Below are 27,944 nucleotides of genomic sequence, written 5' to 3'. Positions count from 1 at the left end.
CAGTATGGTGTAAGGTTAAGAGCCTGTGCTCTGCGTGCTTGACTTCCTGAACCCAAATCTCAGTTCTGCCCGTTCCTGCTTCTAAATGTCAGTTTCTTCATCTGAAAATGGGATGATAATATTAAACAGGAAAGAATGTACACAAAACACCAGACTCAGTCATAATAAGTGCTCAAAAACTTAGATCTTTGGTTTTACTTTTTAGGAACAATAATCATATCATGTTGATAAAAAATGACTCTTCAAGTTCCTTGAGTATACATGCCACCCTTCACTAACAAGATTAAAGTGCTTTTCTAGCTGCAATCATAATTTTCTTGAGAAGAAATCTTGAAAGTTTGAAATAATTTGAGATAAACAGAAGCATTTGGAACTCAGAACTAAGCCCAGCATGCATTCTGAATTGAAAAAATACTTTGATTTTTGGTAACATGCTTGAGGTGATATGAGGAGTGTCATAGACTGGTAGACCTAGGGAAAAAACCCAGAATTGCTTCTTTCTCTATGTAATATCCATGATGAACTTGTCCAATTTGGGGCCCCAGAATGAATTTGCAGTTTTGTAGTCAGCATTATATGAACCTTGGGACTAAACTTCTGGGAGGTCTTGCTGGTCACCCTGGGCCACAGAGCCAGAAGAAGAGAAGGCGGGGAGACAAGCTGCAGCTGACTACGGGTGCATGCTCTTGTCCCGCAGGGGATAGTTTTAAAGTGCCTTATCTTTCATATATTGCACAGGCCTGGAATGTCTCTAAGGTCTGTAATAAACTTTCTGTCTCTTATTTCTTGTGACTACACTTGAGGTTATCCATCCTGAATTCCAGAAACAAACAGGTCAAATTCTAAGAATTCTGGCATTTAGAATCACAGGATGTTGCAGTTTGCAGAGACCTTAAAGCTGGTCTTCTCCAGGCTCCTCGGCTTACAGCTTATAAAACTGAGCCCCAGGAAGGTCAAGAAACTTACTGTAAGTCATGTAGTTAGTTTCTGGAATAACCGAGAATCTAGTGCAGTTGTATAACACAGTGGTTAGGATTGGTAAGGACATGGATTCTATAGCTTGATTGCCTGTATTCAAGTTAGCAGGAACAACTATTCACCAAATAAGAAACATAGAAAACTTACTTAACTCCCTGTGCCTCTGTTTCCTCATATATAAATCATGGTTAACAATAGTACTTACCTCATAGGGTGTCATGACATTTAAATCAGGTAAAGCATATAAAAGACTTTTAGCACAGTGCCTAACACTTAATAAAACACTTAATACTTTAATTTTTACCATGAATTTTAGATACCTTTTCTTTCCACACAAGATGTTAGGCAACCGTATATAGTCACCAATTCCTTCAAGGTGAAAATACATTCTGAATCTTAACAATTTTTACTCTTTATACTGATAGCACCCTAAACCCCATTATCACTCACCTAGATTACCGCAATAGCCTCCTCATTGCTCTTCCTGCTTCCTCTCTTGTCTTTTGTTCGGGTTATTGATGATTGCATAACAAAATTCACCAAACTTATGCTCACAGTTCTGTGGATCAGGAATTCAGAAGAGCTCAGGAAGCAGTCTTGTTTCTACTCCTTGCACTGTCACGTAGGGCAGCTTAACTGAGGCTACAGGATCCACTTCCAAGATGGTCCACTCATATGACTGGCAAGTTGGTGCTGGCTCTTGGATATGAGCTTAGCTAGAACTGTCATCTGGAAGTCTTGGTTCTCTATAGGGCCTTTTCTTGTGGCTACCAGGGCTTCCTGACAACATGGTGGCTAGGTTACATGTATGAGTGTTCCAAGACACTAGAAGTGCAAGCTGCCAGTTTCTTAAAGTATAAGCCTGAAAAACTGTAAAAGCACCACTTTCATTATATTCTGTTGGTCAAAACAATCACAGAGTCTGCCTGGATTTAAGGGAAGGAAAAATAAATCCCATTCCTCAGTGAGAGAAGTATCAAAAAATTTGAGACCATCTTTAATCTTCCTTGCTCCTCTATAGTTGATTGTTTAAAAAGTACCACAAACTACCTTTTAAAAAATGTAAATTAGATCATGTTACTTCCTATTGCTTTAAAACTTGTATGTGTCAACCCATCACACTCAGCATGTAATTCAAAATCTTTACTGTGGCCTATGAGATCCTACACGAGGCCCTTCATTGACTGTCTAACCTCATTTTTCTTTGTCAAGTTTTCAAATTTTATTCTCTGAAACCCTGTCTAAAACAATGCCCAGTTACTTTCTTTATAGCGCTTATCATTACCTGACATTATATTATATTTTAATCTATTCATTAGCCCATGTCAGCTCCTAGAATATCAGTCAGTTAGGGCAGCAACTTTAGTCAATCCCTTTTCTCTGTTGCTTAAAACTGTTGGCCACATAGTAGGTGCTCTATAAATATTTGTTGAATTAATAAATGGTGCTTTTTACATTTTTTTCCTCCAGGAAACAAAAAGCAACTTCTGTTTTTGTATACTTGACTTTCTGCTATATTTTCTTTCTCTGGAGAGGGAGCAGCCTTGGTGTCAGTCAAGTCCGTTTACCTATGCAGTGTAAGGAGGGACAGCAAGATGAAAGGTGCAATGCTTGTAGCAGGAGAAAGGGAGTGGAAACCTGTTGGCTAATATTGAGAATTTTCATAATTGTTTTAGGTTTTTAGGTCATATGTATGTAGCAAGAAACAAAAGATACAATCTGTGCTATTAATGAGTTTAGGATTACAGAAGTCTCAATGTGATAAGGACTCAAGGGTGGCAGAATGTCTGCACGAAGACTGGTGGTGTTGAAATCAGACAAACTTGGACTCCTTTCTCTAGGCACGAGACTAATAATCAACTTGTTTAGCCTCTTGGAGTCTTGATTTTCCTCATCTATAAAGGAGAAAGACTTATACTGTCTACACATTTCTGTGAGAATTAAATGTGTGATTTTTATCTGTGGTGGGTTTAAAACACAACTGCAAATTCTATGTCACTTCTTTCATTGAGAGGTGGGGTCTATGTGCCTTCTCCTTGAAACTGAACAGATTGTGTCTGCTTGGAGCAAAAGAGTATGGCAGAAATACTCTGTGTGCTCCAAGGCTAGGTCATAAACGGCCAGACAGAGCTTTTATTCTTGAAACTCTGAGCTACCCTATGAGAAGCCTGACTATCCCGAGACCATGCTGGTGTGGCCACATGTGGACATTCTGGTTGAGCCTCGGTTGAGCTGTTCTTTAGCTATTCCAGCTTGGGCACAGATTTGTTAGTGAAGAAGACATCTTCACTGTGGATCCTCCAAACTGAGCAATTCTAGTCCTTAGTGACTTGAATCACTTCCACTCATGATAGTTATCTCACTCAAAGTCTATAGCAAGTTCAACGAGAATTGTCCCTGCTTTGCCGTTTCCAAATCCCTGACACAGAATTCATGACCACAGTAAAATGGCTGCTTCAAACCACTATGCTTCGGGGATAGCTTGTTATACAGTGAGAGAGAACTGGAAAAGAATGGAAACCATCCAAACTTGTCCTTTGTATAAAGCAGATGATCTCAGCATGTCAATTCCCTTCTTTCCTTCTAAATTTCATAGGAATTTAGAGATGAGGGATGTACTTGTGGACTTTATGGAGTGGTAGGTGTTGAGTTGGGTTTTAAAGGTAGCCTGAGATTTCAATAAAGAGAAGAAAGAGTGTCACAGAGGCATTCCAGGCAGCAAATGTAGGTGGGAGGAAGTAAGGTCACAGACACAGACACAGACTTTGAATAAGTCTGTGCATAACTCACTGCTTAAGTATGCAATGGTCAGCTTCAACTCTTTCAGAAGGAGGGATGAAACTGCTCAGGAGGACACCCCCTGAGCAGCTGCCTCCTTTATGATGAGGACCAAATGTGGTGATGTGGACCTTCCCATCAGAGCCTGACCCTCCATGTCTAGTCCTCGCCAGCAGTAAGCTACATAAGTTGAAGGGATGCTAGGGTCCTCACTCTTGCTTCTGGCTTGGTGTGTTTTATGTATCTGCCTCTCTCTGCACCTTTTCTGGACCCATCCCAGGCCCTTCTTCTTAACCCAATTGTCTCACCATCATTTTGCTTATTGCTTGAGACTCCCTGTTCTCTCTATGGCCCAACATTTTCTCTTCTGCTATTTTCTCTGTAGGAGTGAAAATACAAACGCAGTTTTGCTGCTTTCTCATACGTTAACAAAACATGGACACCTGTTAAAAAGGAGGTGTGCCTGTGAGTGTGTGCCTGTATATACTTATCACTCATGCATACTTGTATTTCAGGAAGAAGATTTATATTGAAAATACTCTATTAGACAGCAAGTGGTCTTTTTAGGAGTGAAAACCATGACTTTTAGGTAAATCACACATCTTCTGAGGGACTGTTCTCAATTGTACCTGCACTGAATAAAAAATGAGTTACCCTGGAAAATTTTTTTATTCTTAGTGTGCAAGAAATCCTTTCCACTTCTGTGAGGCAACAGGGAGCTGTCGCCATCATTTTAGACTTGTCTTTAAAAGCATGTTGAGTCTCCCAATCATCTTCCCTTTTCCCTTCCCCTTAAGAAGGAACTAAATATCTGAGATCCCCGTTAGAGCAGAATTCATCACAACCCAGTAGCAGAATTTCTGTTCATGGCCTCATCTGTATTGTCAGTCACGACACTAGGTCAATTTCAAGGCTCTCTTCAGCTAATGTGAACTTGATTTTCTGACTTCATTCTTCTACCTGGATGGTTCCTATCAAGAAACAGAGAAGAAGATTTCTCTTGATGTATTTAATTATAACTAATATCTCAGTAACTCTTACGTTCAAACAACAGACTAGGCTGGTGCTACTGTAAAGCAACTCTTTCTTCTCAGTATTTCTTTGTAAACTCAGTCATTTTTTCCCTTACCCTTAGATAAAATCTTGACTAGGCCTGGAATGTATCTTCTTATTTTCAGAGATAAAATGTTCTCTAGCTACTTTAACTAGAAAGAACAAAGCTAGACTCAGATCCTTGTATTTACTCAGTTTACTTAGGGTCAGTTTAGGTAATGACTAGGAGCCTCACTCAAAGTTCCTCCTTCAAAATATTAGGCCCATGCAGGTAGGAAGCTGGCAGTGAAAAGGGGTTGGGGAGCTGAGAGGACTCTTCTACATCTCTTGGTGTTGCATTTCTACCCTTCCCCCTACCTTAATGATTACAGTTTCTGACCCTGATTCCCACAATGGTGGGTTCAAGTTGGGGGTGAGTATGGGAGGAAGGTAGGGGAACAGAGAAGGTCTGCATGTCTGGTGCCATTGTGAGCAGGCACTGGAGCATCGTGGGCCAGGCAGAAGGCTGAACCTGATTCTCCTGTGAGCACTTGTGAGATTTTGGCACTCTTCCTTCAGCAACCAACTACTGAGGATCTTTCATCTGTTGTGTTCTATCACAAATGAGGTGTCTTAGTCCATTTGTGTTGCCACAGAGGAATATCTGAGGTTGAGTGATTTATAAGAAAAGAGGTTGTTCTGCAGGCCGTGCAGGAAGCATGGGACCAGCATCTGCTGCTGGCGAGGGCTTCAGGCTGCTTCCATTCATGGTGGAAGGGAAGGCAAAGGGAGCTGGTGTGTGCAGAGATCACATGTAGAGGAGAGGAAGCAAGAGAGAGTGGGGAGGTACAAGCTTCTTTTTAACAACCAGCTATTTCAGGAATTACTGGAGCAAAAACTTACTCATTATGGGGAGGATGGCACCAAGCCATTCATGAAAGATCCACCTCTTCATGGATCTTCTGACCTACGGAAACTATTTCACAGTTTCTATAGGTCAGAAGTTGAGGCACAGCATAACTGGGTCCTCTGCTCGGGGTCTCACTAGGCTGAAATCCACATGTTGGCCAGGGCTGTGATCTCATCTGAGGCTTGGGGTCATCTTCCAAGTTTACAAGGGTGTTGGCAACATGTATTTCTTTGCAGCTCCAGAACTCATGGAGGCTACATCTTCTGGGCTAGCACGTCTCTCTAACACTGTCTTCTTTTAAAGTCTCACCTAATTAGGTGAAGCCCACTCAGGAAATCTCTCCTTTGATCAACTCAAAGCCAATTGATTAATAGCCTAATAATGAAAGTGTTATCCTATCATTCTTACAGGTCTCATCCAATGGTTTTTTTTTGTTGTTGTTGTTGTTTGTTTGTTTGCTTTTTTTTTTTTTTTTTTGAGATGGAGTCTCTCTCTGTTGTCCAGGCAGGAGTGCAGTGGTGCAATCTCGGCTCACTGCAATCTCCACCTCCCGGGTTCAAACAATTCTCCTGTCTCAGCCTCTTGAGTAGCTAGGATTACAGGCAAGTGCCACCACACTAGGCTAATTTTTGTATTTGTAGTAGAGACAGGGTTTCACCATATTGGCCAGGCTGGTCTCAGACTCCTGACCTCAGGTGATCTGCTCACTCCGGCCTCCCAAAGTGCTAGGATTACAGGCATGAGCCACTGCCCAGAGCTCCAAAGGGGGTTAGTGTACAAGGGGAGAGAATCATTTGGAGATGTATGGGATGGGGTGGGAATCTGGAAGGGCATCTTAGAGTTCTGCCTACCTTGTCTTTCCTGGAAAAGAACTATAAGGCCTCTCTCCCCACCTTACTGCCATCTCTTTCATGTGGCCCACATCTGAGATTTTCTTTTTGTGGAATGCAATTACTTCCCAGTGACAATTCTCTCCTCTTCTTTCACAGGACTCTTCAGTTATGTCTGGTCCTTTATATTTTTCAGGTATGGCCCACTTTCCATTTACTGTGTTGCTTGACATCCAGGAGACCCAGAACAAGCTCACTGAGTGATCTTGAAGTCTCTCTCATTAGTACTGAAATGAGGGTAGACATTTCCAAAAAAACATTCCACTCCAGTCTTTAATTCTAATTCTACTAGTTGTCTCAAATTATTTTTTTATACTCTTGAGTGGGTGAGGAGACAAGGGTCATGAAAGAGTTTTAGAACATCTGCTTTATAAATTCTGCTCAGGTTGTCTGGTTTCTAACATTGAAATTTGGAAATAATTGCAACCATTTTGGGCTTAGTTAAAACTGAGACTAAAACAGTTCCGTAACATTCTAGTATTTGAGGCTTTATTATTGCTTATTTTTATTAAGTTCTTACTATGTGTTACACTTAACTAAGCACATAATACGGGGAAACTGAAGCTTCAAGTTTAAATTACTAGCTTGGGGTCACACAGCTGGTAAATAGTAGAACTGCAATTTGAATCCAGGTTGGACCACATCACCCATGTCTTAACCACCCTTTGTACTACCATCCTAATACTTCTGTTCCCAATATTTACTCTCCAGATGAAATCACTTAAGTCACCTTGGATCAAATTCATTGGCAATAATTATACTGATGAATTTGTTATGTTGATAACATAACATAACAAACAGAGAGCTCTACCTGTTTGTATTATGTGCTTATGGAAAAAAATCTCCTGATAAATGCTATTACAGTTAGGGCTGTTTATTTCCTCCTGCTTTAGGAAAACACCCTGATGTTTTGACCAATTAGTTTCAAACCACTGACCAACTATGAATCTGGCCCTTCGTCAACTACCAGGGCAAAGAAGGTTTACCAAAACCAGGGTCTGAGAACAACAGGGACAATGAGCAAAGATAACCAAAGAAGTGGCACCTTCTTTGCATCTCAGGCTATTTTCCTACTAGTGTCTGGGCATACGTAGCAGTCTTAGGGTGGGTCACACGTGGAAATTTTGAGAAATTCTGTTCCATGGATAGAGAGCTAATTGTGTGCCGATGATTTGTTTGTATTCCTTTTGTCACAATTAAAGAGACCACAATTTGATGTGAATATTTTTTGAATGTATTTTCTAACTGCCTTTGTCTAAGAGTCTGGTTGCTTATGTACTCTTACCACCCTGCTACTCAGCTGTTTTCCTGGTCACAGGCAGAGTCAGCCCACCAAATAAAGCCAGACCTCAGGATGGTAGGATACTCAGTCGTTCTTTATGCTTTAAACATGTGTTAGCAACAATAAACCACCTCCAGGCATTTGAGGCAGCCAGTTCTGTTTGGCTTGGGCCAAGGTGGCAGAGAGCAGTATAATGATTGCATCTCATGTGGAAGGATTTCTGGAGTAACTTTGGCCCAATGGGGATAGAAAGTTTGGGAATGGTACCAGGATAAGAATTCAGACCAAATATGCAGGGAGGAAGGCAGATTTTAATAGATGGTTGGTTGTTCAGCAGACCACTGCATGCAATTTCTGAGCTAGACCTTTGAGATCCTTAGGTCTGTATCAAAGAAGTGCTGTTACCGATTTGCCACACAAACAATTCCTTCTGTAGCTTATTCATAGTGAACATTTAATCTCAGGCTGCCCCACTGCTGTCAAATGAAAAGTGCTGAGGGAATGGAAATTAATTTCACTAGTTGCCTAAATAAAACCCAATTAAGAAGATAAATTTGCTCCCAGGAAAACACGTGCAACACATTGAAGAACAATGCAGAAATTACTTACTTTGGATAGTTTGGCTTTATTTCTAAGTTGCCTTCTCCATATTACTGTTCCCTCTTTAGGGAAACAGCCTAGAGGAGACTAAAGGGAGAATAGATTGCTCTTGCTAAAGTTTCAAAGGTCATTGTAGGCCTGTGCATTTAAATCCATGGAGAGAGGAAAGTGATGGAGAGACCCTGAGCGTGGATGGGTTTTGTGGTTCGATGTGATGCAACCAGGAATAAGTATTAGAAGTTATGCTCTCCAGATGGCTTCGTGTCTCAGATCAGGCCAGAGATATTATTCAATTCCCTTGAGCTGCTTGTGTTAAATATGTCTGGGATAGAAAACACAACTAAGGAATCTGTGGAGGAAGAGCCAGATTCTGTGAAATTCCTTTCCATGCAGCTGGACCCAGTTCTTTGTAGGGGATTTCTCTGGGCTCCCTGGAACAGGATTCCTGGGGAGTGAATTATCACCCTTATAAAATAGAAGTCCTCCTTGGAACACTACTGGCAAAAGGAAGAGAAGGAATTTCACCTTTGCTAAGAACCTGCAATGTATCATGAATTAGGTACACAGATGATTGAATGAGATAATTAGAGTAGTTTTTTAATGCTCATTTTATGGAAAGGGGAAACTGAGTCAAAGAACAGTTAAATAAATTGACCTGGAAGTGAGTGATTAGAATTCCATGTTCTCTCTAACACTGCCCCATTGTGATAACATTGTAATTACAATAATAGTGAATATATGTTTAGCACTTTTAACATTCAAAACTTGGCATGTTTACTTCCTCATCTAAGCAAGGTAGGTATAAATGGGATATGATTGAGAGATTTGCAATGTGTACTTTGAGTGATTTGCCTTCAATCACACAGATCGTTAAGATCAGAATTAGAACAAGGGACTGGGAGCCTGGTGATAATTTCAGGGAATTGTCCTTCAGTTCTTACCTTATTTGGACAATATGAAGATTAGTCATCAAAGTGTTCAGAGTCCTGCATAGCAAGTTCTTGTCTCAGCTCTTAAACAGGCTATGAACGTGCTTGGTGAGTGTTTACTGGACCAATTAGCTCCTTTTCTTGCTAAAAAGGCTGTGTTTTTATGGAGTGCCTTATCTATTTGTAGAGCTTCACCCTGGTCCCTGTGTTACCTGGACAGAGGACAGAACTGCTGACCAGGGCTGTTGTATCCTGCTGTGTAGGCTGCGCACTGCACATATAAACTACAATGAGTATGGGGCCTTTGGAGATGTGTAAAAGGGTGGCTGTGTCCAGCAGCTGACTCCTCACATTCTGACAGTGAGCAGCCCAGAAAAGGCAGTGATTTGAATGTTGGGAACACATTTTCCTTTGTGGGGCTCATAACTTCTACCTAATACGCTCACCAATCCCTTCAATTCCAGGTTCCCATTGGATTCAGGGTTGTTCTGGGCCCTGTAGTGATGGCTGGACAGTGATGCCCTTACCTTACTGAAGACCTGACTAAGACAATCTATTTCCTTGAATAGAAAAGGAATCTTCAGGCTCAATGTCCCACATTGGCTAAGTAATAGTAATGATTCTCTGTTGATCTATCTACCTATCTATCTATCTATCTATCTATCTATCTATCTATCTATCTATCTATCTTTTTATCATCTATTAATTATCTAGAAAAGGGATCAGTTTGTGCTTAGCAGTACTTGATTATAACAACAGTTAGCCTTCCCTTTCACTAATCTTATTTCAACCTATAACTGCATTTGTTTACTTTCAACTCTTTTGAGTAAATACTGACAAGAGTTTTATGAGCTTGCCCACACTGATTTGTTGGTGTAAAAAGGTACAACATTGTGAGAGACCTTTGAAATTCTCAAGGTCAATATTTGCATTTCCAGGAAATTGGAAAATGGGTGGGGGCAAAGGAAGACAGGTTTGTGTCCAATTTCTCCTCTACACTTAGCTCATCCCTTATTTGATTTCTACGCAATCCAGAAAGGATGGCTGGTGACTATGTGTGTTTAGATTTAAAACAATATCTCCATGCTAATAATCACCGGTGGTTGATGCAGCAGATGAGGATACTTTATCACTAAGAATAAATCTGTGCAGACTTTAATGAAAGAATTTTCTTTTCTAGAAAATATTAAGAATAAAACAGTCTGGGTTTCTAGGCTAAAAAGATCTTAGCCTTGTCAGAAGTGAAAATGTATCTGTAATCGAGAGGCAATAATTGTTCCATATGTCAGTGGCCACATTTGTGCCTTTATGAATAAGAAACAGGGATATTTAATTTATTAAAGACTGAATGCAAGTAAATGCTCTCGTGTGATAGATTTTACAGGGCTTGTCTGCTGCCCATGATTCAGAAAGCTGAATGTATTGCCATTCATTTAAAGTACACAGTAAGAATTCATCTCATGTTCTTAAATCTGAACTGATAAAGAGATCAGCCATACACACACACACACACACACACACACACACACACACACACACAGAGAGAGACAGAGTGAGAGAGAGAGAGAGAGAGAGAGAGAGAGAGAGAGAGAGAGAGAGAGAAAGGAAGGAGGGAGGGAAGGAAGGAAGGGAGGGAGGGAGGGAGGGAGGGAGGGAGGGAGGGAGGGAGGGAGGGACAGAGAAAGAAAGAGAAAAAGAACTACACCACTAGGGCATGTACTTGTTAGGTTTATCTCTCTTTGAGAGGTACATTAAATTTACAATGGAAAACAAGTAAACTAAGTTTGGGATTTTGCTGAGCAAAGTGTGTCCCAGAGCTTCCATGTCCTTTTCTGGAATTCTATCTCCTGTAATATCCTTGCTGTGTATCTTGAGAGAGGCCCCTTTTTCCATGGGTCCCTTTCAAGGTTTGCTGTGACCCAGGAGGTGCAGGACAATTTCTGCAGTATCTAGTTGGGGCAGTGAGACCAGATCAAAATAGTCCACTCCTAGGCTATGATTCCTGACCTCTTTTTGGAATTGCAAACACCAGATCTTTTGACTTAACAGCACCCTCCCACTCCTCTTAAAAGTGCTGTGTGGCACTTTTAAAATTAAAGTGAATTAACACTGTTTGTTTTCAGAATTCGGGAAGGTATAAAACTGGGGCTGGATTTCATTGCTTTAAAGATTCTGGGAAGGTATTTGCAGCTTAAGTTGATCGAATTCTTACCTGTGTGTTTGGTACTGGGCAAAGCAATTCATATTGTTCTGTCCTTCACAGCCCTATGAGCTAGGTCTTGTTATGAGCACTGCTTTAGAGATGATGAAGTCAAGGCAGAAAGAGGTAAGGCCCGAGGCAAAGGTCACCCAGGTAGTGATGGTGGAGGTTGAATCTGACCCTAAGAAGAAGGATTCTGGTCCTACATTAGTCAGGGAGAGGAAATGCTCCTGTATTTGAGGCCCGTGAGAGAAGTCATCTCCATGGTTTCTTGTGATGGCTGTTTGGGAGGTCACCAGATAACAAGCTGTAGGTGGTAGGTCTCGCCTCCTAATGGCATTAAGATGGCTGAGACCAAGTGAGTGACCAAAACAACACTGTTAGAAGGTATTGAAGGTATTGGGTTTATCAAAAACTTGCTCACCATTTTGCAGTTGCGCTAGATACCAGAGCACAACCAAATGGAAGGCTGGTTCTTTAAGGCTGCCAGATAAGATGGTAGTGAGGTAGTGACAATGTATTACAAGCCTGGAAACTCCCCAGATTTTCCAGCAGCTCTTGTTGGAAATTCATGTTATTTGGTGCAATCATTCATGAGTTAATAACCAAGGCCTCCAGCTTGATCACAGCTGGGCATTGTGTAGGCTATTCTCCTGGCTCAGAGCAGCATGAATGGAGACCGTTCTGAGATCAAATGTCACAGAATTGTTCGACCCACTGCAACAAGAATTTCCTGAGTGCCTACTCTGAGCAAAGATGCAAGGCAGGGAATGCAAAGACGTGTAAGACTTAATCCGTGTCCTGAAAGGAGGTTATGATCCAGTCCGAGTTTGGAGAACATGGATAGATAACTATTTTGCAAGCACAGAAATATCACATTTCGATTATCATGCTTTTCCAACATCTAAATAATCTTTCTCTGAATGTCGAATTCATAATTGACCATTCTTTAGTTGTGGAGAAAGAGATGATGCTTATATGGATACATTCACTTTTAATCCAGTCGTTTGTTTATGTAGTTGATGGTGGCTCTTTTTCTCAGAAGTTTGTAGCAGATCAAAACATTAGGGTTGTCAGATGATCAAGCGCCTTGTGCTCTCTTTGCTGTTGTTGCTATTTCAGACATTTGTTTTTCCAACCCCTTTGATCCTGTCACCCTCTGTGTAACACCTTCAAGGTCTACTACTATTCCTAGGATAAAGTTCAAACATGACAGTGTAAGCACCGCCAACTTCTCCTTTTGCCCAGTATATTCATCTTCTTTGATTCAGCAAATACATATAAACTGCTGAATATTTGCCAGGCCCTGCTCGAGTAGTTTATATTAATTAACTCCTTTAACTCCTATAATAATTCTATAGGGTTGTTGCTATGATCTGAAAGTTTTTGTTCCCCCCAAATATGTTGAAACCTAATCACCAATGTGATAGTATTAGAAGGTGGGCATTTGGGAGGTGATTAGGTCATGAGGATGGAGCCCTCATGATTGAGATTAGTGTCCTTATAAAAGAGATCCCAGGGAGCTAGCTAGCCCCTTCCACTGTGTGAGGACATGGAGAGAAGGAACTGCCTGAGAGCCAGAAAGCAGACCCTCACCAGACTTTGAATCTGCCTTGCTCTTGGGCCTCCCAGACACCAGAACTGCAAGAAACAAAGTTTTATTGTTTATAAGCCACCCAGTTAGAGGTATTTTGTTAGCACAGCCCCAAGGAACCAAGACTGCTGTTAATGTTTCTCGTTCCTCCTTTGCACCGAGGCAACTGCACACAGATAAAATAACCTGCTTAAAGGTCAGGCAGCTAGTTGGGGGGCAGAATCAGGATTCCAAGCCAGCCAGCCTAGCTGCAGAGTCTACCTTCAGATGCTGCGTTATACCATCTCTTCCAGGGCTTTGAGAGCTCCTTATCATTTCAGGGACTTCACAAATGTGATCATTCTGCCCAGAAGTCAAGGCCCTGCCTACTCTGCTTCCATTTCTACTCCTTCCTCCTCCCAGCCTCTCTGCCTCTTATATCATCCTTTTAATTTAAAGAGCACTTTTCCCTAACCATTTGAGTTACTGGCCATATTACCCACTCTAAAAACCTGTATGTTTTTATCTTATTGCATGTAACACATGGTAATTAATTAATTATCTGAATAATAAAGTTATAATTCATTTCCGGTAGACCATTTTATGACGTGAGTTTAGGGACCATGTCTATCTGTACCCTCAGTGCCTGGCACAGAACCCAGCACCTTGTAGGTGCCAAATTAATGTGTATTGCATTTAAGAAGTTGAGCAAACTGCCAGACTGGGAACAGACACACAAGAAGACTGTGGAGTGGTGGAATGGATGCAGGTGCCTGAAAGGCAGAAGGCCTGTCTGCTCATCCTGGCTGAAGAATATCGAACAAGCCCATTGCTCTCTAGAGCCCACCTTTTCTCATTTGTAAAATAGGGTCCTAAACAGCTACACATTCACCCTAAAATGTATTGTGAGGACCAGATGAAAGGGGGAGCACTTATGACACTGCCTAGTCCTACCTTTTTCTTGGTTGTCATGATTTTTTTCATGTGTTTATTAAAGTGGCCTGTTTGACTCCATTTGCTTTCTGAAGTTTGTTCATAAACATTCGTTTTTCGAAAACCAAAGCAATCTGATCAGGCCTCTGCATCCAGCTTTCGATTTCCAGAAAATACCCAGGACAGAGGAACATGATGAACTGCACCATTAGAAAGATCCAGACTGTGGGAAATTCTTTGGCTCCAGTAACTTGGAGTCTTCAACAGACAAATTTTAAGGAAAAGAGAATGGGGGTGGTGGTGAAGGAGGGGAAGTGTAGATTAAAGTGACTTAAAATATTTTTTTTTTTTTGAGATGGAGTCTCCCTCTGTCACCTAGGCTGGAGTGCAGTGGTGCGATCCTGGCTCACTGCACCCTCCGCTTCCCGAGTTCAAGTGATTCTTCTGTCTCAGCCTCCCAAGGAGCTGGGATAACAAGCACGCACCACCAAGTGGCTAATTTTTGTATTTTTAGTAGAGACAAGGTGTCACCATATTGGCTAGGCTGGTCTCGAACTCCTGACCTCAAGTGATCTGTCTGCCTCTGCTGGGATTAGAGGTGTGAACCACCATGCCCAGCCTCATTTTTTTAAATGAGCAAGATAAAATTAGTGTTCAGAGATGTATGCTTGGATGATAAACCTATAAAAATGTAAGAAAACAATTATCATAAAAGTTAAGATATTGGTTATGCACTTAGAGAGAGGGAGGTTTCTCTGATTGGGATGAGACATGTGGAAGGACATTAGGGTGGCTGGCAATGTCTGTTTCTTGACCTGGGTAATGGTATAAGAGTTTTTATTTTGTAATAATTCATTATGCTATACTTGTGTTTGTGTAGTTTTCTGTATCTCTGCTTTATTTTTTAATGAGGTGGTTTTAAAATAAACAAACTGAAATGTGACAGATAAATAACCCAACCAATCAACCCAAATATTAACAATGCAGAGCTTAATTACAAAATAAAAGAAATGATTTTAATAAATACATACACTGGTGATAGTCTAAATCAGGAGTGGGCAAACTGTTTCTGAAAAATAGCAGATAATACATATATTTAGGCTCTGCAGGCTGTATGGTCTCTATCTCAGCTACTCAACTCTGCCGTTGTAGGCAACAGCTGCCATCGACAACACATAAACAAATGGGCAGGGCTGTGTTCCAAACTTCATCCATAAAAACAGGCTGAGAAGTGGATTTGGCCTAAGGGTGCTGGTTTCCTGACCTTTAATCTAAATTTTTAAATCAGAATGCTGGCTGGCATGCCTTCCAGTGTCTGCTGGATAAAAAGCAGCCCGGGCTGTATCCAAAACTTCCTTCAAAGTAATTCCTAGAGAAGGCCACCCACTTATTCTAATGCTACTTTATTTAAAATGCCTTGAACATTTTTTTTCTGGAATTGTCTTTGAAGATGAGGTAGCAGTGGTAGCATTTCTCTGTCTTTTTAAGTTGAATTCAGTTTAGGAAACATCTGTATTAGTCAGGCAGAGCCAAAGTTAATGAATAAATTGGATGATCAAATTGGGTGATAGAGTTTTTTCTATAGTCAAAAACATTTTCAGAGAAAGTTCCTTGTAAACCAAAACCCCCTTATAGGCTACTGTTCACTCCCTTCCAAGGAGCAGACACTCAAATCCTTCAAGTATTTCCACACTAAATCTGATAGTCAATCTGGCTTTAGGGATGAATTTTCCTCCAAATAATGCCATGGATATTGGAGAAGCAAATTTAATATCACCTATATTTGTGACATGTATCTTTTTGACTGGTTTTTATTTCAAGGGGCTCATAGGGCTTCCTACTTGAGAATTTTGTGATTGATTTTCTGGTCATGCTGGAAACTCAATGTTTCATCGCTGTCTATTACTTAAAATACGGTGGTATTAATTTCCCCTGGTTGATAAAAACTATATGCCATTATCTCTGACTATTCCTGCTAATAGGTGATACAATCTTCACAGAAATTTGACCAATTTTCTCCCACATTAAACCTATTTTTTCCTACTCTTACTTACTCTGATTCTAATGTTCAACTCTTTATTTGAATGACCTCAAACCTCTTACGTTTTAGTCATTTTCCCTAAATCTTGTGGACAGAACATAACTTAGATTAATATCATATACTCCTCCCTTGCTTTTGTGCCTATAAAAAATCTCTTCTTTTTTGATGTTACTTCATCTCCATGTTATTAAAAAATTAATTTCCATTCCAATTATACATTTTGAATTTATTTCCAATTTGAATGAATTTCCAATTTATTCTATTTCATCCCATATTTGACATTAATAGTTTTCATTTTAAAATGCACAATCATGCATGTGTATGTGCCAGAGCTGTTCTGCCAGGCAGCTATGTGTTACTTTGAGAGCATAATTCTAAGATGAAACAAGTCGCAACATATCCTTGCCATAATTCTCCCTCTTTGTTTTCAGAACCTATATGAGATAAACATTCTCATTACAGCACAGTCCCATCTTACACATTGCATCATAAATGTTGGAAGGAACTTGACATAATTATTCTTAAAGGAAAACTCACATGAAATATGAGAGATGACTTCAAGCATTTGAAGAACTGGTCATGTGGAAAGCAATTAGGTTTTGTTTCTATGAAGCAGAATTCACAGGTGGAAGTTGCAGCAACAGAGTTCTTGTGTTCTGATAAAGTAGGGTCAATGCTTGCCTGATTTATCATTTGCAGTAGATTGATTACAAAAATGGCCCCAGTTGTTCATGGCTTCCTGCACTCATGCTCTACAATGTAATTTTTCAGCTTTCTCTGTGAAGATGCAGATTCTATTATCTTTTATTTCTGAGCTTGAATTGTCTTTGCTTCAACTAAAGAATTTAGTGGAAATGACAGTGTGCAACTTCTGATACTAGACCTTAAGAAGCATTGCATGCTTCCACCTGCTCCCCTGGTCCCCTGCAACTGTTTGTTGGAGAACAAAAGGTATATGGTCTAATCATCCTATTGCTCTAGCCAACAGTCAGCCAACTGCCAGACGTGTGAATTAGGTTCCCATTCAAATGCCAGCTGATCACGCATGAGTGAGTGAGCCTGGCTCAGATCAGAGACTGACCCAGATGACCTGTGGACTTGGGATCAGTAATAAATGCTTATTGTTTTAAGTCCCCGAGTTTTAAAATGGCTCATTATGAAGCAATAACTCACTGATGCACCACTGTAATTCTAGGACCTAGCACAAATACCTACCTGTCACAGAATAACCACTTAATACCTATTTTTTGAAGAAAAGCATATGTGAAAGAATGACTATGGATTACTAGCTGGAATATCTGCACTATCCAAAGATGGGTGAACCCCTTTTAAGAGGGAGTGTGTTTTCAACTTGGTCCATGTCCTGGCCTGTAGGAATTTTTTAAAATCGTGATTCTATAATCCATCTTTCAATTATTCCCTCCCTGCTTCATGTCAAATCCAATTTTAGCATGCAAGTGTCTATACACACAAACATTACTTTAACATGATTCAGTCTCATCTCGCTGATGTGTCCCCAGGGCCCTGTGATGGTGCTGAGCTACAGAAGTGTGAGCAGCTGGACTGGGCTGGTGGAAGGAGCAGGGAATGTGAATTAGGAGCCCTGGAATCTTGTCCCAGCTCCTGTAATAACCGTCTGTGTGATATCCTGCAAGCATTTTTACTGTAACAATATTATGCATTCTGAATTTTTCCTCCAGCCCCTCATAACTCTTATTTGTAAAATTGAGAAAGATAGTATTTTGCCTAGCATATCACATGAGAGATTTTTTTGTGAAAATAAAGAGAAATAACAGATGAAATATATTTTTATCAAAGCCAGTGTGCTTCCATAACATTTATTTTATTTACATACCAGCTATTATTAGCCTGAGACCAGTGTTATCAAGCATATTGTTAATTGTAGTTATAATTCCCACTTATGTGGAACACATTCTCTCAAGACCTTGTCTAACTTTGTTTTTTTTTCTTGGTTGCAGGTCTTTACTAAAGCCACTTATATATCTCTATATAAATTTTTGTTGCTTTCTATTTAACAGACAAGTATTAGTGTGAAAAGTGATAATCTATTCTAGTGTATTTCTTTGTATCTTATTCTACTCATGTATTGTTTTCTTAAAGTGTTCTTTAATATCATTAGACCTAAGTGCTTTAATAGAGTTTTTTTTTTTTTTTTTTTTTTATAAAAAGTATTTAGTGGAGAATTGGTTATCTCATCTTGAATTGCAGCTCCCATAATTCCCACATGTTGTGGGAGGGACCAGTGGAGATAATTGAATCATGGGGGCGATTTCCTCCATACTGTTCTTAAGGAAGTGAATCAGTCTTACGAGATTTGAATATTTTATAAGGGGTTTCCCTTTTCGCTTGGCTCTCTCATTCTCTGTTGTCACTGCCATGTAACAAGTGCCTTTCACCTTCCGCCATGACTGTGAGGCCTCCTCAGCCATGTGGAGCTATGAGTCCCTTAAACCTCTTTTTCTTTATAAACTACCCAGTCTCGGGTATGTCTTTATCAGTCGTGTGAAAATGGGCTAATATACCCCAGTGCCAGCAATGTACCTTCCACCCCCCAAATCACTTCTTGTGTGCAAGACTCTAGAATCTCAATCCAAAAAGTGAAAATGGTGAATATCATAAGGCCTATGACCATGAATACTTCTGATATATCCAGGTTCCCTGAATGTACAGTTAATGCCTCAGAAATTGCCATTAGATTTATTTTATCACAGCACTTAGAGAATCTTAGAAAAAAAGGAAAATCCCTTTAATATATTCATGAGGTAATTTTTTTCATTGCTGTTAATTCTCAAAACTCTGTGTTTCAGATGAGGTGGTGACAGTGGCGGGGGCGGGCTTCGGGGCATCTGATGTGGGTTAACTAAGCTAATCACGTGCAAGAATAAACCTGGCTCCAACACTGAACTCTGACTGCTTTTCTCAACAATTCTATTGCTAATGTTGGGCCTCAAATTAATACCTCTCTCCATATCTCACTGTTGTTTTATGTCCATTCTGAGGCCTCCATCGTAATGAACCACCCAAGCCCTCAGCACGGTTCCTACAGACACATCCTGGAAGCATTTTACAACAGTTTAGACCCTAGTCCTAGGGGAAACAGGTGATACAATATTTCTTTGGATGCTCCAAGATAATCCCCTTGTGGCAACTGACTATTGCAGACAGGAGACCCAGAAGCAGCCCTTCTAGTACATGACATCATCCTTCTGGATCCTTCTGGAGCTTCCACAGTGCCAAGTTCCCTTCCCCTTCCAGAAGGATCACTCCTTTATTGCTTCCTAGGTCCAGAGTCAGGAGAGAAGAGAAAAAGCGAATGCAAAAAGCAGAGCCCACATTTTCTCTCCTGAGAGCCTAGGAAAGCTGTGATTTCAGTGATTCTATGAGAAAGGATTAAAATATAGATCAGTCATTCTCTGCTAAGTGGGCCAAAAAAGCGTATATAGGATTATTTATTCATGGGGACAAAGAAGCCATCTAAATATTTCAAACACAAATTAAAATTTTAAAAATGCATGAAAAGAGATTATAGTGTTTAAACTAACCTTAACTCATATGTAGTCACAGGTATAAACCTGCTTTTGAGAATAAATGGTGTCATTATCTTTCTATAAGTTTGCCTTTCCTGATGAAATTATAAATACAAAGGCAGTTTTGTGGATAGATGAGGTGTTTTATTTTACCTCACTATGAATTTCCATATAATTTTGCCTTAGATTGTACATGCTGAGGAATTAAAAAAAAATACCTTGGTACAGTGATTGTTAGAACAATTCTCAAGAGTCCATGGTACCCAGACAGATGTAATCTGAGGGGGAGCTGTAAGACTCTCATGGCCAGTATCCTCCCATCTGCCAGTTTTGCTGTGATACCTGGTGTGGCCTTGGTGGGCACATTTTTGGGGTAAGGAACCAAAGGTCCTAGTTGAAGTATAGATTTTTAACTGGGGAAAGAGACACTTTAAGTCTACCTGACCATGACTAGATCATTGTAACAGAAGGAACTCAGTCCTTAGAATTAAGCTGCCTGAGGTTTGAATCTGGCTTTACCATTTACTAACCTTGTGATCATGGGCAGTTTATTCATCTTCCAGAGTCTACATTTGACCATTATAAAATGGCCACATTTTTCTGAAACTGCAAGTTGGATGAGAACGTCACATGGAAAGTGTTCAATGAATGTCCCCTTTCCCTTCAGAGAGCAGGATACATGAGGAGAGAGCCTGAACATGTAAGTTGCCTTATGCACAGAGAGGGTCAGGGGATCAGGATGATGGTGGCACTTCATCAGTGAAGCAGCACTTGACTATGGGGTGACCAGGGCAGGAGCTCTGGTTACAGGTGACCTATTGCCCCAGACCAACCTGCTAGGTGAGAAGAAAGGATGTAGCCAGAGGGTGCCAGAGGCTCTGAAATACTCATCTCTTAATAATGGTGCAGGTGGACTCCACTGATAGTCTCTATTTCCTACAGATCCATATTCCCCAAACATAGAAATAACGCCAAAAGATTGCATCACCGTGTATCTCCTAAAATCCCAGTAACATAATAATAATAATGCAATTTGCAAGCTGTTAATTTGTACCTCTCTATCTCTGTGACTCTCCAAAGGATTATGCCTTTTTAAAATGCCGGATTTTTTTTTTTTTTCTTTCTTAGACTGCAATGTTCCTCTAAGTGCTAGAATATTCTGTTCCTTTGGCTTATTTCCAGTCTTTATAGAGAGAGAGAACTCAGTCAACATTGGCCATTTCCTGTCTGCTTGCCAGCTACCTCTGAGAGGCAAAGATTCCAGAGCCAGGTGCTTTTTGTTTTCTTTGTCTTTCTCTATTCTATACATGTGTGTGGCTACACATACACACACATACACAAACACACACATACACAGTTCCAGACCCTGGGATGGATATTAGAGGTACAATAGAGATTAAGGTACAGTTCCCGCCCTCGAGCAGCTGGTGTAATTGGTGAGATACATATTTTTAAAAGCTGACAATTTCAGCGGCAGAATGCTTTGGGAGCCTTAGAAGAGGCATCCAAGTCAGTCTGGGTTTTTCTAGAAAAGCTTCCTGAGTGGGAGGACGCCTGAGTTGAATCCTCAAAGACCAGTGGGTGTTATCCAGGAAAAAAAGGAAACAGCCTGTGCGAAGACACAAAGAAATGAGAGCATTTTTAATTGTCTCTAAGAACTAATAATTGATAAGAAGTATAGTATGATTGTGAGGAGGCAAGAAATGAGATTTGAGGGATACTCGGCAGCCCCCTCACAATAGATCCTTTAAATCTTGCTAAACTTTGGACTCTACCCTTAATGTTATGGTGCTGGTGTGATGGTGATGGTAGGATGCAGGACAGACTAATGAGGATATTGAACAGGAAATGACATAATCACATATGGATAGAGTATAGATCAGGGCCTGAACTATGTCAGTGTGGTACAAGTTGAAATAGGAAAATGTTAATGTGCTTTGAAAAGATGTTTCACTGACAGAGATGAAGACTTGCAAACACAACACGCATGTAGAAACACATCAGTGTGAGTCAACTTAGCCCTCACAGAGTAACGTCACTATTGTTATCAAGTAGGCAGTATTTGCCCAGAGGCTGAAGAAAGCCATTCCCCAATATTTACAGTAGAAATTCATTCATTCATTCACTCAACAAATACTCATTGAGGAGCTGCAATGTTTTAGGCTCTATAATAGGTTCTTCAAAGTTTAAAAAAATTGCATATTTATAGTATTATTCTTCAGCTAAATTCTTTAGACTCAAGGCCTATTTGCCAGTGACTTTACTTGCCTGTGATACTCATTCATATATCCAGTGCCTAGGTACAGTCTAGCATGGAGTAGGGTAGTAACAAATGTTTGTTGAATGAATTGGTTATTGAACATAGCCCTCCTCCACCATGAAAAGGACAATGGAGAATTACCTAGGTAGTATAGGAGCAGGAGTCCCCATGCCACCTGCTATTTCCCCTCCCAGAAGCACAGAAGTGGGCTCTTCCTTCCTTCTTCTAGCTACCCTTAAGGATGGGAATGGCAGGAAGAATCAATAGAGCTTCCAGAACACCGCCATCTGTAGATGTGTCCTATTATTGCAAATCTTAAAGGAAGTAATCAGTAACAGTTAAATAACTGGAGTAGTCTGAGAAAGTGGCAGTGAAGTGTGCATGGATCTGAAGAATTGATTTTTGGGGGTGGTGAACCAAGTTTACACATTTGTCTTGTAGAAATAGAAGAAATATGATTTTTAGGCTGGGTGTGGTGGTTTACACCTGTAATCCCAATACTTTGGGAGGCTGAGGCAGGAAGATAACTTGAGCCCAGGAGTTTGAGACCAGCCTGGGTAACATAGTGAGACCCCATCTCTACAACAAATTTTAAAATGAAAAAAATTATCTGGTCACTGTGGTGTATGCCAATGATCCCAGTTACATGGGAGGCTGAGGTTGGAGGATCACTTGAGCACAGGAGGTTGAGGTTGAAATGAGCCATGATAACACTACTGTACTTCAGGCTTGGTGACAGAGCAAGACCTTGTTTCCAAAAAAAGAAAAAAAACAAAGAAATGAAATTTTTATATCTTCAGTGTTTTTTCTCCCCTCCCCTCTTCCTCCTTGCCTGCCTGCCTGCCTTCTTGCCTTCTAGCTGTGTCTTAATGCTTATTAGCTTATCCCTCAGGATCAAACTAAAAGAATGAGATCTTCATCCTTGGGCATGAGAAATTATGTCAAATCTTTTCACTTTGTGGGTTTTGGGGATGGACATTCCTGTACTATGGGTGATCTCCTGCTTGAGTGTAAGATCAAAGGACATGAAGAAAGCTGCTCTGGAACCTGGCGTCTTAAAGGGCTGAAAAAACCCTTCCGTATGAGCAGGAAGTCTGATCCAAGAAAGACAGAATAAGGAAAAAATATTGGAGGATATAAGAGGGAATTAAAAGCAGGCAAGGTATTGATGATTAGAAGAACATGACATGGAGAAGAAAGATGAAGGAAATGAAACTCTATATCCCTAGAGTTCTGAGGAGGAGCTAATTTACCACTGTGGGGGAAGCTGGATTTCCTCTCTAAGGACTAGTGTGCTATGCTTCACAGAATAATGGAGAGGAATGATGATAAGTAGCAGGTTTTTGCACTCCCATTACTGGTCCAAAAGAGATATGGGACATCCTACATGGATGGCCTAAAATGGTTAACAGACAACTGCATCATTTTCAATCACTTGCATTGAATAAATTAATAAGTGGAAGTATTTAAAATTGTTTGGTACATGGTGGGTCTTCAATAAGTATCTAGCATTTTTTTATTATCATTCTTCCTTCACAGGTATCTAGGATATATGTCTATAGGACATATATAGTACACATAGGACAGAGCCTGAGAGACTCTAGAAACCCACTCTCTCTCTGCTGGTAGGATCTACCAGTAATCCTTCTTGTACTTTTCCATCCAAAAGATTCTCCCTTACCTATAAAAATTGGGGTTAGGAGGCCAGGCACGGTGGCTCACGCCTGTAATCCCAGCAATTTGGGAGGCCAAGGTGGATGGATCATCTAAGATCAGGAATTCAAGACCAGCCTGGCTGACATGGTGAAACCCCGTCTCTACTAAAACTACAAAAATTAGCCGGGCGTGGTGGTGGGTGCCTGTAGTCCTAGCTACTAGGGAGGCTGAGGCAGGAGAATCGCTTGAACCTGGGAGGTGGAGGTTGGAGTGAGCCGAGATCATGCCGCTGCACTCCAGCCTGGGCAACAAGAGTGCAACTCCATCTCAACAACAACAACAAAACAACAACAACAACAACAACAATAATAACAAAAAATTTTGGGTTAGAAATCTCAAGAACTTCTGGACACAGATGCCAGTTTCAATTCTCCTTCTAAGTTAATAATCATAATTTTGAAAGAGAAAAGAAAACTTGAAAAAGGAACTCTCTAGCTCCAGAGATAGTCAAAGTTTGAGTTTTCTCAAACGTGGCTCGTGAAAGCAAAATGACAAGAGGCAACGTGTGCACCGAAAACACTGGGAAGAGTAAAGAAAAAGGAAAGAAAGCAAGAGACTCACCAACCTAATTAAGAAAGCTTCAAACTGAAATTTGAGGGGGAGGAGAAAAAAAGGCCTATAAAGTAGATGTGATGAGAGACAGTTGGTATGGCACAGAAAGAACAGTGATGCGGGCGGTGCCCAGTAATTTACTGAAGAAAATAACAGGGAAGATGTTTGAGAACTATATTTATGATCTCAGGTTGTATACAGATTATAAGTAAGAAATAAAGCTAACCTGGAGTTTTAACAGTGGGAGTTAAAATCCACTGTCATAGAAAACACTGGGACCTTGTGGGCTAGCATTTAGAACAACATGCAAAGGTTTGTCTTGTTCAAAGGAAACAAACTGATGAAATAGAAGTGATGAGCATGGGCAAAAGCCTCAGCTATTTATGGCCATCCATGTAATTGAAGCGTGAATGCACGGGGGAGGACATTACTGAACATAAAAGGAGAGAAGACAGAAGTGACTGGTGTTACTGGGTGAGAGCATACTGTGTTACTTGGTCAGGTGCAAAATGCAAGTGATGATGTGGTAACTGAAACAGAGTCCATACAGGGCAATGTCGTGTTCAAATTCCATTATCCAGACATCTGCTTGACCTTTCCATCTTCTAAAAGCCGAGCATTTGATAAACTGCCTCAGGGACAGTATCATTTATTCAAAGTCATAGAACTATGAACTCGATGCTGATCTCTTGTAAAAAAAAAAAATCAAGAAACTTCAATTCAATAAAAAAATTTTAAGTGCTTAATAAATTGAGCTAAGCGTTAAGATGAGTAAGACAGACATGAAGCTTACCTTCCAGCAGGAGATACAGATGCCAAATAACTCATTCCACAATTGATTAAGTTGTAATTGTGAAGTATATCACAAAAGAGAAGTGTAGGGTGATGTTAGATAAGATAGTGGGACCCACGGTAGTTGGAGGAGGTGTACAGGGAAGGTTTTTTTTGCGGGGGTAAATGTTATTGGTGCTACTATTGGAAGAAATTTACTTGGCAAGAAGGCCCTAAGAGACAACATGGTGGGAACATTGGGTCTGGTAAAGGTTGGGATTAAGGAAGGGTGTGGGAAAGTAAAGCTTCATCATGGGTTTCCAAGCTTACACTATTCCCTATCAGTCTCTTGAAGAAAGGATACAGGATTATGTCAACTTCAGAGGACATCACTAGGGGCATTCTGCAAGCCGTTATCCTTGGGGTAGCACTTTCATGTGGAAAAGGGATAGTGTGAGAATTATTTTGAGTGACTCTAGAGGGCAGAGCTAAGGCTCAAATGTGCACGTTACGGGGATGTGCAATGTATGAAACATTGTTCTATAGCTAGAGCTGCCCAGAGAAAAGAGAACTGCTTTACCTGAATGCAGGTGAAATGGTCAAGTGGAAACTCCTAATCACCTCTCAGGGTTGTCTTATCAGAAGACAATTCTTGCATTTGGCATGCTGAACAACACACAATAATATCCACTTTTGAAGCATACACTTTGTAGCAGGCATTGTTTGTTTAGGTGTCAGGAACACAGAGGTGAGCAAGAGCACACCCTCACTTCAAGTGTCAGAGAAAACAGGATGCAGTGGGAAAAATATTCCCTCACTTACTGTGCTTTTAACTTAACACAATCTCTTACTCCAGTGCCCTGTGCTACCTCTCCACAAAACTCTTCACTGAGAGCTGCAGCTAACGCCAACTAGATGAGGCTTCACCTGTGCAGTTGGTTATGGGTACTGGCCATGGCCTCCCAGCTTCACCTGCCCGTTGGTTCCCATTTGTTTCTCTTTTCTGCCTTGTATGGTTCTCCACTGAGCTCCCCCTCCATCTCTGATTTCAATTCAATTCTTAATCCCATACCAATCCCTTGGAGTGATGCAGGTTTGTTTTTTCACTCTAGGCACTGTTTCTGGGCACAGTTCATTTTTCTCCTTTGATTCCCGGTTTCTCTAACTGCTTCTGCCCAGTAAGTTCTTAGCTTCCCTCCCATGCCTGCTCCCCATCATCTGCCCTAGGGGTGGGGCTCATAAATGCTGGAAGAGTGGTAGGATTGCTTGATAGTGTCCAGGCTGCCTCGGGAGTTACTAAGAGGGAGAAGGGCTGGGAGGAAGTTTCAGGCAGGGAGAACAACCCTAAGGCACTCTCATATATCCCACCTACCCAGGAATAAATTGCTCACACTTCAAGTGGCAAAGTAAAAAAGCATGAACAAGCTGGGCATCAGAAAATCAAGACTTCTACTGCTCTCAGCTGCCTGACTCTCCCTACATCCCATACCCCAGTTTACTCTCTGGGCATAAATATGCCTGCCACCCCAGCCCCAACAGGATGGAATTCAGAAAGCAAGGTGGGATGAGCTTGTGATTTTACCTTTTCGTAAAAGAACTGTATAGATAGACATTTTAGTCTAAATTATTCTATTGAGTAGCCATTAAGTAGAGTTTTTATTGTTTATTTACTTACACAAGCTTTTCACTGTTTATTTACTTAAACAGGCTCAATTCTTGGTGGGAAAGCCATTTGGGTAAGATAATTGTTTCTAAAGCTGGACACACCATTGCTACAGACTGCACCCTCCTTTGTACGGACAACCATGGAGAAAGTAAGCTTCTCCTTTCTGCTGCCGTGACCCGGGAAATCTCAGAGCATGGTACTTAATGGAGAATGTTTTCTGCTCAGCCTCCCGATCAGACACTGCCAACTAGGTCTAATTGAGAAGAGTAATATTCTCTGAGGTGAACCTATGTAATTATTCTCTTTGGAGTCTTTTACTCTACACTTATCTTTTTGGCAAATGTTTTCATATCTGAATTGTCAAACTGAAACGAGTGCAGAAAGGAAGTGCTGTTAAGGTGTCATTTACAACCGAGGATCCTAGAGTGAAAGTAGGCTCCTGGGGCCATGTGTAAAACCCTGGCACTTGGAACATTCCTGCTACCCAGCCTGATGTTGCTCAGCTTCACTGTAGAATGAGATACTTCAGAAGGCAAATGGGGTGGGAGCACTTGTCTTGGAGCATGTGTGCACCGCTTGCTGGATATTCCCACCTCTTTGGGAGTCCAAGATAGTGCAGAGCCTCAGGAGCACCCTTGGCACACTGGACACAGACAGAAGACCAGCAGCCCTAGAAGGCCTGAGAAGAGACTTAGGCTGTGGGCCAGGAGACTGCATTCTCTTCCTGCTGTCATAATTAGCCATGTGATGTCAGATAGGTCATTGACACTCATGCTAATCACCTATGAAATGTGGTGGTTGGACCTATCAGGGCTTTTTCTGCCAGGATATTCTAAAATTCTTTGTGTGACTTGCTTCCAGATGTCTTACAGTAGCTTTGGGCCAAATCTGCTTCAGAGGGTCAACTTGGTGCAAAATGAAGTTCAAGACTTATATACACTCATTTCCAAACAGTCACTACCAGAATCAGGATTTGGCAGTAGGGTGGGTCAGAGAGACTCTTTGTGTATTAGAGTATTCTAGAGGGACAGAACTAATAGAATAAATGTCTACATAAAGGGGAGTTTATTAAGTAGTTTAACTCAAATGACCACAAGGTCCCACAAAAGGCTGTCTGCAAGATGAGGGGCAAGGAAGCCAGTCTGAGTTGCAAAGATGAAGCACCTGGATTCCGATGTTCAAGAGCAGGAAGCAGCCAGCACAGGAGAAAGATGTAGGCTCATAGGCTAAGCCAGTCTAGCGTTTTTATATTCTTCTGCCTGCTTTTATTCTGGTCGTGCTGGCA

General features: G+C 40.9%; 1 long non-coding RNA gene across 1 annotated transcript; it reads left to right on the top strand.

Annotated features, from left to right (window-relative positions):
* The first annotated feature begins 889 nt into the window (after window positions 1–889).
* On the top strand, window positions 890–26,989 carry LOC105492703 (uncharacterized). Its single transcript, XR_011609545.1, has 3 exons — window positions 890–967; window positions 20,258–20,394; window positions 26,701–26,989. It is a non-coding gene; the product is annotated as an uncharacterized lncRNA (long non-coding RNA).
* Window positions 26,990–27,944: the final 955 nt, after the last annotated feature.

The sequence above is a fragment of the Macaca nemestrina genome, chromosome 11 (assembly GCF_043159975.1).
Source record: "Macaca nemestrina isolate mMacNem1 chromosome 11, mMacNem.hap1, whole genome shotgun sequence".
Taxonomy (NCBI): Eukaryota; Metazoa; Chordata; class Mammalia; order Primates; family Cercopithecidae; genus Macaca; species Macaca nemestrina.
The sequence above is the reverse complement of the archived record's forward strand: the minus strand, read 5'-3'. Positions and strand labels throughout refer to the sequence as shown.